General features: G+C 41.5%; 1 protein-coding gene and 1 pseudogene across 3 annotated transcripts in view; one reads left to right on the top strand and one right to left on the bottom strand.

Moving 5' to 3' along the window:
• Positions 1-15144, bottom strand: part of PHACTR2 (phosphatase and actin regulator 2) — a 294919-nt gene that overhangs the window by 167320 nt on the left and 112455 nt on the right. The window lies entirely within an intron of this gene.
• Positions 10684-12029, top strand: LOC138445150 (ribosome production factor 1 pseudogene; annotated as a pseudogene).

Here is a 15144-nt window from a genome sequence, read left to right as displayed (position 1 = left end):
CTGCGGCATCGAGGTGACAGACACCACATGCAATAAAGCACGTGCAACCAAGTGTTCCTCTCCTCTTTTGGGAAACCTGCCAAAGACAGTGTTTAAGGGAGGAGGAGGAGGCTGCTGCTGGGAACACCTGGTGCTTTTCTATTGTCTGCCAGGAACTTCCGGCCTAAAGCCTGCCGGAAATAACAGGGATGTTCCCGAGATGGGGCTGGGGCCCTGCCTGCACCGGGCTCATGAATTATCCTGTTGAGCATGGCTGCCAAAAATCAACTGAATTTCAGATGCTATGAATTATTATCTCACACACACACACACACACACACACCCCGTCTACCAAGAGACAAACAGTCCAGGTGTGACAGCCAAGGCTTAGCTCCAGGTGGGCGTTCAGCTTCATTTCAGCTCCTGGGTGTGCAATGTCACTGCTTCTGATAAAATCACTCTCAGTTCTGTCTACCTCACAGGTTATTCAGAAATTCTGAGGGCTGCTCACTTTCGTCAACAGGAATTAGCCCCACAGTTGGGTTCCCAAAACTCTGAGCTTTGTTATAAGACCTGAAAACTGACCCACTTCAGAAGGAACTTATGCAACGGCGAAGCAAAAGCCAAGCACATATATGTATTCATGATATCTACAGGTAATTCTCACATCTCACAGTGAAAAATGAATCACTCAGAAGAGATTTTTCATTTGAGAAATGCTGGCTGAAAAGCCCTTCAGCTAAAACAATCAAGCAGACACAGGAAAAGAAGCAGATGCTCAAGTACCCTTGTTGAGGTCAAGGTTGGAATCTGATGCAGTTAGGTGAAGTTTCATTTTCTTGGAAGAAGCTAAAACATTTTTTATTGAGGATTTCACATTTAATGACAAAGACCCCCAAAACTCATCTATACTTAAAAAATTCATTTCAGTGGTGATCATTTTGTAATATAAAGAAATATCAAGTCAATATGATGTGTACCTAGAACTAACCCAGTACTGTAGATCACTTATATTTCAATTTTTTAAAATGGGAAGGGAAAAAAACACTCTTCAAGACATAAGTGCATTAGGTAATGGCTTTCTCTCCTTTTTGGTCAAACATCCTAGAGTTCTCTAGCAAACTTGTGGCCCTGAAAACACACACACACATACCCTTCTTTAAGTATGAATGAGAATCTACAAAGCCTACCAACACTTTAAAATCAAGGCAAAAAACCTTGTTTGTGCACCTCTTAAATTTTCTCTGATTCAGGCTCATTCCATACCCTTCTTAGCCTTTAAGCTTGAATGTCAGTGTTTATAAACGAACATACAAAAAGAAAGGAAAAGAGGAAGGAAAAACTGTTGACTTTGGATTGTGGTTGGTAGGGCACAGGAAACCACAAGGGACACAAGATCTGGTCGGCTTCATTGAGCTGACACTCGCACGCACACACACACTTCTGGGGAGAAGAAGCCTTTGCGGGAAAGGCCCCCCGTCCACCCGCCTCAGCAGACTGAGAGCTGGCTTGCCCCTTCCACTCTGCCCACAGGCGTCAGTTAGAGAATGAGTGCCTTAGAGCCTGAAAAAACCCACCCGTTCTTCACTCCTACTACCTCCGGCTACCACCCTCACTAACACAGGCTGGGACCTGAAACCTGGGGCCTGGGACCCTCTGCTGCAGTGCTTGCACCTGGACAAACATCTCAAAGGCGACAAAATACAAAGAAAATATAAGAGACTAAAAATAACTCTATATGTGCACAACTGGGGCACATTACGAACAATAAGTTATAAAAGGACCAAAAACCCAACTGCCGCTTCTGAGGAGTGGGGGCACAAGCGGGATGTGCATTCTGCCCACAGCACCATCAAGGCAGTGGGCAGACCACCCAAGCCACCCTGCGAGCCCAGCCCCAGGATCCACCCTTGCCCTCCCGGATAAGGAACCTGCTTGCCAACCCCTCCCTCCCTGCCTCCCATCCCTGTCTCTGCCTGGGGCAGCATCAGTTCAATTCAGTCACTCAGTCCTGTCTGACTCTTTGCGACCCCATGGACTGCATGCCAGGCCTCCCTGTCCATCACCAACTCCCAGAGCTTACTCAAAATCATGTCCATCGAGTCGGTGATGCCATCAAACCATCTCATCCTCTGGCGTCCCCTTCTCCCACCTTCAATCTTTCCCAGAATCAGGGTCTTTTCCAATGAGCTAGCTCTTCACATCAGGTGGCCAAAGTATTGGAGTTTCACCTTCAGCATCAGGACTGATTTCCTTTACGATGGACTGGTTGGATCTCCTTGCAGTCCAAGGGACACTCAAGAGTCTTCTCCAACACCACAGCTCAAAAGCATCAATTCTTCGGCACTCAGCTTTCTTCACAGTCCAAATTAGCTCCCCAGAGAAATGCAAATGGGTTATAACAACCTTCCCCTATCTCAAAACACCCACCACTGTGACCAGATCTTGCCTTCTCCAAGGATATACAGGAGATACTGGAAGAATTTGCAGCCTTCAACACAGTTCTCTCTATTTTTTCCCCTTTGGTCCTACCTGAAGCATGTGTGATTTTAGTTCCCCAACCAGGAATCAAACCTGCAGTGGAAACACAGAGTCTTAACCCCTGGACTACCAGAGAAGTCCCTACAGTGCAGTTCTTAACAGAACATTGTCTTTATTGATCAATTGGTCTGTCTTGAGTTTTATTCGTATCCCCAGCTAGACAGTAAATCCCCTGGATTCTCAAAATAAACCCCAAATGCAACCACTCTCCAGTCTTTCCACTGCTGACGCTGCATCTCAGCCCTTATCTCTCTCTGGGGGATGAGGGCAACATCTTAACTGCCCTTCCTATTTTCTTTATAATTGCTTGACAGCATGTCCTCCAAAAGCCAGGGTTATGGAGACCCAGTTTCTCCACTGCGCCCAACTCTTCAATGGGTTCCTATTGCACATGTAAAAGAAAAAAAAAGTAAACTCTTACCACGGGCTACAAAGCCTCCTGGTTGGCTCTGTTTCCTCAGTTCCACTTATCCTTTCCTTCACTTTTCCCTCTGCAGCCACACTGACAGTCCTTATTTTCCTCAAACACAAGCGTGTTCCCACCTCAGGGCCTCACTGTTCCTTCCTTAACACATGCTCCTCTCGCCAAATATCTGCATGACTTCATGCATCCTGCATCCTCACTTCATCCAAGGTCTCCTGCAAGCCAACAATTCTCAAGGAGGCTTCTCTGCCGCTATAGAAAGTTGTCCCTCTCATAAGGTCTGTCTATTTTCCTTTCTTTTCCTCCCATAAAGTGAAAGTGTTAGTCACTTAGTTGTGTCTGACTCTTTGTGACCCCATGGACTGTGGCCTACCAGGCTCATCTGTCCATGGAATTCTCCAAGCAAGAATCCTAAAGTGGGTTGTCATTTCCCTCACCAGCAGACTTCCAAACCCAAATGTTGAGCCCTGGTTTCCCGCACTGTGGGGAGACTCTTTACCAACTGAGCCACCACTTAACTATTATCAGGTATTTATACATTTGGAACAAATGCAAGCTTACAAAGGCAGGGACCTAGCCTGTCCTCACCATTGTATCCTTAGAGACTAGCCAAGGGCCTAGCACACTGTCAGTGTGAATGAGCAGACACATGTTAAACTGTCCTTCTCTACTGCAGGAAGTTTGAGAGGAAAGTAGATCATTGGTTAAGAACAGGGTTTAAAGTCAGGTTGTTCTGGATTCGGATCTTGCTATGAGAACTCAGCAAGTTTGTTAACCTCTCTGAATCTTGGTTTCTCTCCTGCAAAATGGAAGTAATATAAAAATTACATCAAAATTATGTGAAGTGCTTATTGCAACAGGTATCATTTAGTAGTGGCTCAATCAGTTCAGTTCAGCTCAGTCGCTCAGTCATGTCTGACTTTTTGTGACCCCATGGACTGCAGCATGCCAGGCTTCCCAGTCCATTACCAACTCCTAGAGCTTGCTCAAACTCATGTCCATTGAGTTGGTGATGCCATCCAACCATCTCATCCCCTGTCATCCCCTTCTCCTCCTGACTTCAACCTTTCCCAGCATCAGGGTCTTTTCCAATGAGTCAGTTCTTTGCATCAGGTGGCCAAAGTACTGGAGTTTCAGCTTCAACATCAGTCCTTCCAATGAATATTCAGGACTGATTTCCTTTAGGATGGACTGGTCTGATCTTCTTGCAGTCCAAGGGATTCTCAAGAATCTTCTCCAACACCATATTTCAAAATAATCGATTCTTCAGCACTCAGCTTTCTTTATGGTCCAACTCTCACTTCTATACATGACTACTGGAAAAACCACAGTTGTGACTAGATAGACCTTTGTCGGCAAAGTAATGTCTCTGCTTTTTAATATGTTGTCTAGGTTTGCCATAGCTTTTCTTCCAAGGAGCAAGCATGTTGTAATATTTCCAGTTATCAGCAGAGGTCAGTAGCAACTGACCACAGAAGGTTTTACATTTTAATAGAGACCTAGAATATTTTGTTTTGTTCCTTTTAGTTCTTTAAGAAAATATAACTGTTGACAGCATGCTTTTAAAAAAAGTTGCTATTGACAGAATGGTAAAGCCTTGCTCAAAACACATGCTTAAATCTTGAGAAGCAAGTCTCACCCCACTGTAGGCACTTAAGAAATGTTGACTATAGAGAAGAAAAAGAATTATAAGACTGTTATTTTAGCAGAAACATCACAAAGAATGGGAAAATGTTGTTCTTTGTTGTTCTGAAACTAAGCCCTGGCCTGATAGTTAGCATGCTGAGCATAACTTCATGTCAGGGGAGACGAAGGTTTTTCTTGCATATTTTTTCAGGCTATTCAGATATTAGCGCTTGGGGGAAATTCCTTGAGAAGCATTTTGAGCAGCCTCAAGTCCATCTATATACTGGGTTAAATTTAAAGGTGAGGTCAGAGTGCATGTACCCTTCTTGACAGTTCAAGAAAAGCAGATGTCTATCTTCCCTTTTTGTTCCATGAACACAGAAAAGGGGGCTGTGCTTCAATCATGCAAAGTGGGACTCTTTTTCAGTTGTATTGGAAGGATAAAGTTATGTCTAAGAAGTGACAATATTACACTAACAAACACGTATATGTGTTTGTATATGTCTGTCAAATAAAGGCAATTAGGTCCTAGGGGTCTGTTAGTCATTATATCACAGATACTTGGAAGTTACTTAATTTAGTTATCTTAAAAAGTCATTATGACATTAATGTTAGATAAAACTGACTCTATTTAGAGGTTTTAAAGTGGGATATAGTTTTATAATTTAAAGATAACCATTTATGGACAGATACTAACAATGGAAATGAAACTGTAGATTTGGGGCCATTTGAAGGACTCACCTGAGTCTAATCTGTATCTCCTAGCCTATGACTTCAGACATATCGGGAGATTATTTAAATACCTGTTAAAGAACTAGAGGACACATATTTTATTTATTTTTTGTTTTTATTTTTAAATTAATTTTTATTGGAGTATAGTTGCTTTACAATGCTGTGTTAATTTCTACTGTACAACAAAGTGAATCAGCTATACGTGTACATATATCTCCTCTTTGTTGGATTTATTTCCCATTTAGGTCACAACAGAGCATTGAGTAGAGTTTTCCTGTGCTATACAATATATAAGAACCTATATAATAGGTTCTTATTAGTTATATATTCTATACATAGTATCAATAGTGTATATATGTCAATTCCAATCTCTCAATTCATCCAACCCTCCTCCATCCTTGGTATCCATATGTTTGTAGGAGAATAAACATTTTAATATAAAAAGGTTTTTAAAGTATTCATGCCATTGCTTCAAACATGGTTACCCCTGCATAAATATTTCTCCCAGTTTTAAAAAATTTATATTTTCTTAGGGAGCATGGTTTACATTTATAGATACGCAAACCTTCCAATCAATTCTTTTATATGTTTTCTGATATTAGTGTTGTATTAAGGAATGGCTTTCATACTCTCATGGTATGTAATACAGTTTTTTCATATTTTCTTCTAGTATTCTTATGTTTCATTGGGTTGGAAAGATCCGCTAGAGAAGGGATAGGCTAACGACTCTAGTATTCTCGGGCTTCCCTTGTGGCTCAGCTGTTACAGAATCCACCTGCAATGCAGGAGACCTGAGTTTGATCTCTGGGTTGCAAAGATCCCACGGAGAAGGGAAATGCTACCCACTCCTGGAGAATTCCATGGACTGTATAGTCCAGGAGGTCGCAAAGAGTTGGACACGACTGAGCAAATTTCACTTTACTTTTCACATGTAAATCTTTATTTCACCTGTAATTTATTTTTGTGTATTGCATGAGGTAAGATATATGCAGTCTCCTCCAAATTGTTCATTAATAATGCCAAACTCTACTTACTAATATGTATTTGTTTTCTATTGATTTCAAAGACATAAACCAAAAATTATCTTATAGATCAGACATCTATATTCTCAAACAATGGAAAAGATGGAGAATTATTAATGCCAACACAATCATTCTTAATATATCCACCTGAAGTTTTTCTTTCCTGTGAGGAATTTACTCCCCAAGTAAAACAAATCTGCAAAATCTTTCATTATATTCACACCTTAAAGTTGGAGATATCAGACCTAAAGAACTTCCCAGGTGGCGCTAGTGGTAAAGAATCTGCCTGCAAGTGCAGGAGACATAAGAGATACTGCTTCGATCTCTGGGTTGGGAAGATCCCCTGGAGTAGGAGCCGGCAAGCCACTCCAGTATTCTTGTCTGGAAAATTCCATGGACAGATGAGCCTGGGAGGCTACAGTCCATGGGGTCATAAAGAGTCAGACACGGCTGAGCAACTGAGCACCCATACAGACTGGACTTAAAGCACACAATTACAAACATGCCCTCTATCACTGAATCTAACTGTAAATAAACAAACCCATATCTTCTATTATGAAAACTAAGTCTTAAAAGAGCTCAAGTACATGTCATGAAAAGCCATTTGGGTGTAAATATGTCATAATAATACAGACTGATAACTGTACTAGGGTATAAAATTTCAGTGTATTTTATGTATTCTTCAACAAGTAAGTTGACTTTTACATTCAATACAAGGCAAAACATATAAATGTTTAATAGCTTGAAGTATCAGCTATTAAACATTTAAGGAACATTACTTAGCTCTTTAAAATTGTGTTTTATTTAGAATTCTGTTGTTACTTTTCTTTAATGAGACAAAAAAAATTTTTAATTGAAAATCCTAGGAGAGGCAGATGCTTATTCTTTCCTCTGAAATCATGCTGCCTCTAATCTCTTTTGATATCCAGCAAGCAACATCAAGCCCATATAGGGACTTGTACAAAGGAGAAACAAGTTGTAATAAATTACTTCTTTCCAGGGCTTTATTTAATATCAATGCATCATGGAAACAGAACACTAAATTGCTACTTATAAACTAAATATGCATTTCAAATAAAACATTTAACATTCTAAAGAGCTAGATTAAAAATGCCTAGAGGTCTGATTTTAAATGATAAGCAAAGGTGAAAATTAAAGGTCATTATCTAGACCTAAACATTTATGAGCCCATGTACATAGTGAGTTTTATACTTTTACCTCTATTTTACTACAGGGATAGCACTGCTTTGTGGAACTAAATTTCAAAGTTTACTGTTAGGTACATTATCCTGGCTCAATATCCGTAGATAAATGAAATAATTCATAAGGCCATTTTAATGCTAATAGTGAATCTAAAAAACGTTTCATTTTCTTATAGTAGGTAAATGTTCTGTGCATAGAAATTACTTCAATTCCTAGGGTTATCTAAATTAGCTTGTTCTTCCTAAAATAATGAAAAAACTTAAATACTAGTGCTGATTTTTAAATTAGTGAAGAGCTGTCAATTTGTGGCAATGAGATACCTTGGGGACAAGACTATGTTTGATATCTGCTGCAATTCCTGTTTCTTCTGCCAGCCAGACCCAATGAACAAATATCTGTGGCTTGTAAGTCACCCAGGGTTTGCCTGCAGCACTCTGCACATGCCCAGCTGTGCAGTCATCAGCCTGACACCTTAGAACATAGATGCTGCTGGCTTTTATCATCTTGGCATGAGTCCAAGGCTCATTCTCCAATGGAACAGACAAGAGATAAATCATCTTACTGACTCAACCTCGCCATCACCAGACTCCTTTGTTGTGAACACTTAGCACACAATGAACACAAACTGATCAGCAGCATGAGTCACAGCTGGCCCTGAGACCTCAGTGTAAAAATCAGACCAGCTTTTCTTCAATAGCCTCTAAGTATATAAATACCAGCTTCAAATATTTAGGATGCTACATACCAAGAAGGAAAAGTACAAATTTCATTTGCAGCAAAACTGCTCTCTCACTGAATGATCAGAACTCAGTGTTCCCATTCTGGCAAGATCAGACAGTGGGAAAAATATATTTGTTTAATTACAGTCTTTGAAGAGAATAGCACATAGCCTTCTCCAAGGGTTCTTCCCAACCCCCTGGAGATTGCACCCGGGTCTCTGGCATTGCAGGCAGACACTTTACCCTCTGAGCCACCAGGGAAGCTCCAAGTATGGTATGTACCATTTCCTTCTCCAGAGGATCTTCCCAACCCAGGGATCGAACCCAGGTCTCCTGCATTGCAGACAGATTCTTTACCGTCTGAGCCACTAGGCAGCCCACTGCCAGGAAGACCCATTGAGTACAGTAAAAATGAGGTCTGTAGACACATTTGCATTTTATTGTTTTCTAAAAATAGAATGAATGTCATTGTCAGAATCATTTCATGACTCCACTTTGATATGTAAAATATTTGCTTCTAAACCAAGACTGTTTCTACGTCAATCTTTTTTTTTCATTAAATGAGTGATTTATTATTTTTCTAGAAAGAATCTTTTACTTCTGGGTCAGTCCACACAGAGAGCATCCAGCATCACTCTGGTGACTAGGAGCCACCTCTCTGCTACTGCTAAGTCCCTTCAGTCGTGTCCGATTCTGTGTGACCCCATAGACGGCAGCCCGCCAGGCTCCCCCGTCCCCAGGATTCTCCAGGCAAGAACACTGGAGTGGGTTGCCATTTCCTTCTCCAATGCATGAAAGTGAAAAGTGAAAGTGAAGTCGCTCAGTCGTGTCCGACTCTTAGCGACCCCATGGACTGCAGCCCACCAGGCTCCTCCATCCATGGGATTTACCAGGCAAGAGTACTGGAGTGGGGTGCCATTGCCTTCTCCAAACCACCTCTCTAATTCGCATAATCTTCTTCTTGTTCAGTCGCTAAGTCGTATCCAACTCTTTGTTATCCCTGTGAACTGCAGCACGCCAGGCTCCTCTGTCCTCCACTACCTCCTAGAGTTTGCTCAAATTCATGTCCATTGAGTCAGTGTTGCTATCTAACCATATCATCCTTTGCTGTCCTCTTCTCCTTTTGCCTTCAATCTTTCCCAGTATCAGGGTCTTTTCCAATGAGCTGTTTTTTTTTGCATCAGGTGGCCAAATAACCTTCTACTTCAATCTTAAACCTATATTTTACAAATTCATTTTAAAAAAAGAACAACTGGACATCCGTATGCAAAAAAAAAAAAAAAAAAAAGTTAATCTAGACAGAGAGCTTAGAGCCCTCATAAAAATTAACTCAAAATGGATCCTGGACCTAAATGTGAAACACAAAACTATAAAGCTCCTAAAGATAACAAAAGAGAGACATCTATATGACCTTGAGTAAGGCGATGGTTTTTTAGATATAGCACCAAAGATAAGATCCACAAAAGGCAGTCGATAAGACTTCATTAAAATTAAAACCATTTTTTTAGAGAATGTCAAGAGAGTGAGAACTCAAGCCTCAGCCTGGAAAACATTTGCAAAAGACACATCTGATAAAGGACTGTTATTCAAAATAAATAACTAAAAACTCAAAAATAAAATAATCCAATTTTTAAATGGCAAAAGATACGAACAGACACCTCTCCAAAGAAAATATATAGATGGCAAGTAAGCATATGAAAAGATGCCTAACATCATATGTCATTCAGGAGATGCAAATTAAAGCAACAATAAGATACCCTGATGCTGGGAAAGACTGAGGACAGGAGGAGAAGGGGATGACAGAGGATGAGATGGTTGGATGATATCACTGACACAATGGACATGAGTTTGAGGAAATTCCAGGAGATGGTGAAGGAAGCCTGGAAGCCATGGAAGCCTGGTGTGTTGCAGCCCACAGGGTCGCAAAGAGTCAGACACAACTTAGCTACTGAACAGCTACGACACACATCTATTAGAATGGCCACCATGCCCAATGCTGATAAAGATGAGGAATAACAGGAACTCACATTCATTGCTGGTGGGAGTACAAAGTGGTATAGCTACTTTGGAAGACGGTGTGGTAATTACATATGAAACTAAACGTACTCGTACTATGTGATCCAGCAATTATGCTTCCAGGTATTTCACTAAATGAACTGAAAACTTACATCCATACAAAACTCTATACCTGGGTAGTCTACAGCAGCTTTATTCATAATTGCCAAAACTCGGAAGCAACCTATCCCTTCAGTAGGTGACGGGATAAAGAAACTGTGATACATCCAGACAATGGAATATTATTCAGTGCTAAAAATAAATAAGAAATAAGCTATCAAGCCATGAAAAGACAAAGAGGAAACAAAGTTTAAAAAAGTTAATTTGAAAAGTAGTAGTTTGTATGATTCAAACTATAGGCCATTACGGAAAGTGCAAAACTATGGAGACAGTAAAAAGATTAGTGGTTGCCAGGGGCTATAGAGGGGTGGGAAGGACTGTTACACAGAGTGTAGAGGATTTTCAGGGCAGTGAAACTATTCTGTGTAATGCTACTACACTTTTGTCAAAACCCACAGGACGTTCAACATCAAAAGGGGTTTTTGAGCAGAAAGGCCTGAAGCGCAAAGCCGCTACTGAAGAAACTCAAGAGGCTGAGGGGCAGAGGATGGGATGATGGAAAGTAGGGTCCAACCACTGAAGACGGCTGCCTTTCCTCCAGGCTTCAGCATTTCGGAAATTAAGAACAAACAATGGTGACACTTAACATTTGGTAGAAATAGCAGCAGCGGAAGAAAAAGTTGGCAGTTAAGAAAAACTCAGAGAGAGAGGCTCTCAGTGATAAGGTTCCACCAAAGCGTGTACCCAAGACCAGGGACAACCAGTGAAATGTACGATGAAAACGTAGTATATATCCTCATGATGAAGAGGTTGTTTATGACGAAGCTACAGACGAACTACATCAGGTTGATCTCATGGGAGAACAGTACGACTCTATGACCATTTCTCTACAGTTATACCAAACTCACATGCTTATTACAGAAGAGCGCTGGTTCTGAACAAATTATTTCACAGTGCCATCTCAAGAGATTTCACAGACCTGATTGTTATTAATAAAGATCATAAAATGCCAAATGGATTAATTCTGAGTCAGCTGCCAAACGGCTCCGTTGCTCAATTTAAGCAATGTTCATCTGCATAAAGAAATTAAACAAAGTGGAGTCACTCAGTCATGTCCAATTCTTTGCGACCCCATGGACTATTGCCTACCAGACTCCTCGGTCCATGGGATTTTCCAGGCAAGGGTACTGGAGTGGGTTGCCATTTCCTTCTCCAGGGGATCTTCCCGACCCAGGGCTCGAACCCAGGTCTCCCGCATTGTAGACAGATGCTTTACTGTCTGAGCCACCAGGGAAGTTAAAGAAATTAAGAGAAGAGGCAAAGACCCAACAGTACAAACACCTGAAATAATTTTGAACAATTTTAACAACACGACTGGGTCATTCTATTGGATATATGTTTGCATCTCTCTTTCCCCTTAATCCTCAATTTATTGGAAGGCAGGTTGCCACATTCCACAATCAACAGAATTATATAATCTTCAGATGTCACAGATACATATTCAAGAGTGAAAAGAAAATGGGAATTCAGGAACTTGCACCACATTTTACCTTAAAATTAGGATCTCTTCAGAAAGGAACCTTTGATTCTAAATATGGAGAATATGAATGGGTCCATAAGCCCTGGGAAATGGATAGAAGTAGAAGAAAATTCCATTTATAAAGGACTGAGGGGGTACTATTGGATTGTGATGAATAGGCCTATCTTGAATTTATGAAACAAGACCCTTTTCAAAATGGCAACTCCTGATTTCATGAAACTTCTTTCATGTATAAAGAAAGCTGAGTGCCAAAGAATTGGTGCTTTTGAACTGTGGTGTTGGAGAAGACTCTTGAGGGTCCCTTGGACTGCAAGGAGATCCAACCAGTTCATCCTGAAAAGAAATCACTCCTGCATATTCATTGGAAGGACTGATGCTGAAGCTGAAACTCCAATACTTTGGCCACCTGATGCAAAGAACTGATTCATTTGAAAAGACCCTGATGCTGGGAAAGACTGAAGGCTGGAGGAGAAGGGGATGACAGAGAATGAGATGGTTGATGGCATCACCGACTCAATGGACATGGGTGAGTAAACTCTGGGAATTGCTGATAGATAGGGGGCTCGGTGTGCTGCAGTCCATGGGGTTGCAAAGAGTCGAATGCAACTGAGTGATTGAACTGAACTGAACTGAACTTTCATGTCTGCACAAAGTATCAAGTACCACGAATTACCACTATTTATGCAGCAAATAAAAAATCATGTTGGTAAGAAAAAAGGTGATTTCCAATGTAGACCATGACAGACTTTGGATGACAATGATAGGTTAATGTAGGTCCATCCCTTGTAACAAATGTACCACTCTGGTGGGGAGTGTGGATAATAGGGAGAGTTGTACATGTGTGGAGACAAGAATAAATGGGAACTCCCCGTATTATCGGCTCAGTTTTCCTGTGAACCTAAAAATCACTCTAAAAAATAGAAAATGTATTAGTTAAAAAGTCAAACATTCAAAATTGCATTTGCCAATTTTAGGAAATACCAGTTTAAGGTATTTTAGTAAGTTGGGGAGCTCTAAATAGGATAATTAAATTGCATTACAATGTTGTGTTGGTTTCTGCCTTACAACAACGTGACTCAGCCATAGGTACACATGTAACGCTTCCCTCTTGAACCTCCCTCCCACCTCCCACTCCATCCCACCCCTCTAGGTGGTCACAGAGTGCCAGGCTGAGCTGCCTGCATCACACAGCAAGTTCCCACTGGCCATCTATTTTCCATTTGGTAACGTACATGCTTCAGCGCCACCCTCTCAATTTGTCTCACCTTCTCTTTCCACTGCTGTGTCCACAAGCCTGTTCTCTATGTCTGCATTCTCTATTGCTGCCTTGCAAGTAGGTTCATTAGTAGGATTTTTCTGGATCCCAAATATATGCATTAGGATACTATATTTGTTTTTCTTTTTCTGACTTACTTTACTCTGTGTAACAGGCTCTAGATTCATCCACTTCACTAGAACTGACTCGAATGCATTCATTTTTATGGTTGAGTAATACTCCCTTGTAAAATGTAATTTTTAAAATATAACAAATATATAGGTAAAATGTAGATACCCAGGAGAAGGTATAAAAACATACTTGCTGCTGCTGCTGCTGCTAAGTAGCTTCAGTCGTGTCTAACTCTGTGCGACCCCATAGACAGCAGCCCACCAGGCTCCCCCGTCCCTGGGAGTCTCCAGGCAAGAACACTGGAGTGGGGTGCCATTTCCTTCTCCAATGCAGGAAAGTGAAAAAAGAAAGTGAAGTCGCCAGTCCTGTCTGACTCTTAGCGACCCCATGGACTGCAGCCCACCATACTTAGTGTCCCACAAAGAGAAGCAGCCTAAAGAACAGTATCACGTGGATTTCAAAGAAGCGGCGTCTCTAGGTGAGCTTTAGCCAGTGCTTGAGGTGGGGGAAAGGAAACAGCTTAAGGTTCTCCTTTGGGCGGTTCATGTACTTTTGCTTCTCCAATTCTGGAGGAATACACACTGAGCATTGGCTTAGCATCAGGTCAAGGGAGGGCCCGGCTGAGGCGGTTTGGGTGATGGGCGGCAGACCTGGGAAGTGATACATCTCAGTTCCTTTACTGGGCTTTCAAGGTCAATCTATGGCAGTATGTTTCTGGCTTAGTTCCCTCATTACTTACTTTCATACCTTAGTTACAAATTTCCAGAATAAATGGCATTGTACCATAATCCTAGAAATGGAATAGATTCCATGGAAACAGCCCTACAGAATAAGAAAGAATCTTAGGGCTACCATTATTTTTTTCCTTTTCTACTCACTATGTCTCTTAATGATGCTTTTTTAGAATACCTGCCCTTTATGAAGGGCTTCCCTTGTGGCTCAGCTAGTAAAGAATCCGCCTGCAATGCAAGAGATCTGGGATCGATCCCTGGGTTGGGAAAATTCCCCCAGAGAAGGGAAAGGCTACCCACTCCAGAATTCTAGCCTGGAGAATTCCATGGAATTTATAGTCAGTCCATTGTTCACAAAGTGTCAGACACGACTGAACGACTTTCACTGAGCCCTTTATGAGAAGTCCAACATTTCTAAGATGCATATACAGTTGCAAGGAACAGGATCTAAACTTCCTTTGCTGATAAGACCCAGTTTGTGGGATTAGGGAGTGAAGTGAGATCCATGGCCTTGTATTTTCCCTGTTAGAGTGAGAAAGTCTTCAACTGAGTGCACACTCAATGGGTGTACCGTAGGCAGAGCACTGCTGCAGGCAATGTAGATCGCGCCAGGAAGGGTTCTAAAGACTGCTCTCCTTCAAGAAGCTTAAATCTCTTTGAAGTACACCATACATAAGCTGCTGCTGCTAAGTCACTTCAGTCGTGTCTGACTCTGTGCTACCCCATAGACGGCAGCCCACCAGGCTCCCCCGTCCCTGGGATTCTCCAGGCAAGAACACTGGAGTGGGTTGTCATTTCCTTCTCCAATGCATGAAAGTGAAAAGTGAAAGCGAAGTCGCTCAGTCGTGTCCGACCCTCAGCGATCCCATGGACTGCAGCCTTCCAGGCTCCTCCGTCCATGAGATTTTCCAGGCAAGAGTACTGGAGTGGGTTGCCATTGCTTCTCCAATACATAAGTTAGTTACTATTAAAAAAAAAAAAAGAAAAAAACTTTTATTAAAACCGGAGGACGTTGCATTTTTGCATAAAGCACTTTAATCCCTGCCTCATGACTTTCAACAAGGAACTCTGCTGTTGAAGAGAGAGGAAGAAGAAAGAATTTGTGGTATAAGGCATACCTATAGC

This window comes from Ovis canadensis, chromosome 8, assembly GCF_042477335.2.
Source record: "Ovis canadensis isolate MfBH-ARS-UI-01 breed Bighorn chromosome 8, ARS-UI_OviCan_v2, whole genome shotgun sequence".
In the NCBI taxonomy this organism is placed as follows: Eukaryota; Metazoa; Chordata; class Mammalia; order Artiodactyla; family Bovidae; genus Ovis; species Ovis canadensis.
Note: the sequence above shows the minus strand (reverse complement) of the source record. Positions and strands in the feature narration are given on the sequence as shown.